We start from the raw sequence: 1,785 nt of genomic DNA on the forward strand, positions 1-1,785 counted from the left end.
ATGAGCCTGACCCAACATTTCATGCTTTGGCTTATGATCTTCCATATATTATTATAAAAAAAAAACATGAAGTAAGTTTCAACTCCCTACTTCAGAGGTCAGTTGTCTTCCAAAGGTGCATTTCTAAGTGTGTCACCTTTAGTCTGAGAATATATTTCTGCATGGAAATAATGCTAAATGCCTACCTAGCTCCCAAGTGGAGGTACTGCAGAACAACTTAATTTAACCCATGGCTTATCATCCTCCCTGTTTTCTTTTACCAGATGCAAAACCAAGGTTGTACTTGTTCTGTTCCCTGATCAAGGTCACCCAGTTAAGATGGATTTGAATCAAGCTGTACCAAATATGATGTCTTTGCCTCTCCCCACACTACCCTTTGCACAAGACAAAACTTGGTAACATATTTTTCCTTTCTTGATAATCTCTTGGAAGAAGCCAATGTCAGGCTAAGTTTGGTAGAACTAGGAGGGTATCTTCCCAAGAGGCTGCTTTTCCCCACATCCAGGTGGCTGGAGTCTGACCATTCTGGCTGTCACCAGACTGCTGCAATGTACCAGGGCCTCACATCACTACCAGAGGTCCAGAATCCAGATAGCTCTGTCTCTGGAATCCAGAGTCCCCTTCAGAGAGGAGTGTGAGGGTGGGGGAAGGAGATGGGGTAGGAAGCTGCTTTTAGGCTGGGCTCCCAGAGCAGCCAGAGATCCCTCTTCAGCTTGCCACACAGGGTCAAGGTCCAGACCAGGCCAGCAGCCCCCAGGTTCTACCTGGCCCCCTAACCAGCAGGCTGGACCCACCTAGTCCCACCGACTGCCTGCTGTGAAGACTGAAGCCTTTATTTGAAGTACTCACTTGTTTTCCTAGGATGAGTTCCCTGAGTTAGCACAACAACTCCTCAAGAACCCAGAAGGAGTGGTGGCTCCTCCTGGAAGAGGAAAGGCAGGTGGCAAGCGGTGGACGCTGGTGAGGTGACTGTGATGGAGGATGTCCAACTTCCCAAATTCTGTGGTCTTGGGCAGCACAGCAGCAGTGGTGGGGTGGAGTTGCTGAAGGGGCACTGTGCAGTGGCAGCATCTGGTGGCAGCAGCAGCAACATGTAATTGCTTCAGGTGTAGGGCATCAGGCCTAGGAGGTCCAGACTTGAGCATTGGCATGTAGGGTGGCGATGGCGTCTGTGGAGGTATTGGCATCCAGCTGTGGTTTGGGAAATCCGTTGCTGCATACTCACAGTGGAAGAGTCCAGAAGCAGCAGTGGTGACAACAGAGGGATGTTGCCATGATCCGTTTCATCCTGCACTGCTGACAGGAGTCCGGCTGAAGCGGGTGAATTTGGCATCCAGTGCTGAGTATCGCTGTCTTGCATCTATGATGGAGTCTGGTGACAGTAGGAACTCTAGAGTTGGTGGTGGCAGCAGCAACATGCACCTGCATTGGGATCCAGTGTGGGGCATAGGGGTCAGGCATCCATTGTGGGGTGAAGGGCATTGATGTTGGGGCCTCAGTGGGCAGCATCAGAGTCCAGCCAGGGTTTGGGTGTTTGGTTGCTGTGTGGTGGTGGTGGCACCAGAAGACTCTGGAAGTGGGGCGGAGGCCACAGAGGTGTCCAGTGGTGAGCATCTTCATCCTGCATCAGTAACAGGAATCCCGCTGCAGGGTGGTGAAGGGGGCATTTGGTGACCATGTGGGGAGTCTGGTGGCTGCAGTGAAGAGCTCCAGGCTGGCGGTGGCAGCGAGGGCATAGGGCAGTGAGCGCCAGAGTGGGAGGGTGACCAGAGGCTGGGATGGCCT

This window comes from Urocitellus parryii, chromosome 7, assembly GCF_045843805.1.
Source record: "Urocitellus parryii isolate mUroPar1 chromosome 7, mUroPar1.hap1, whole genome shotgun sequence".
Taxonomy (NCBI): domain Eukaryota; kingdom Metazoa; phylum Chordata; class Mammalia; order Rodentia; family Sciuridae; genus Urocitellus; species Urocitellus parryii.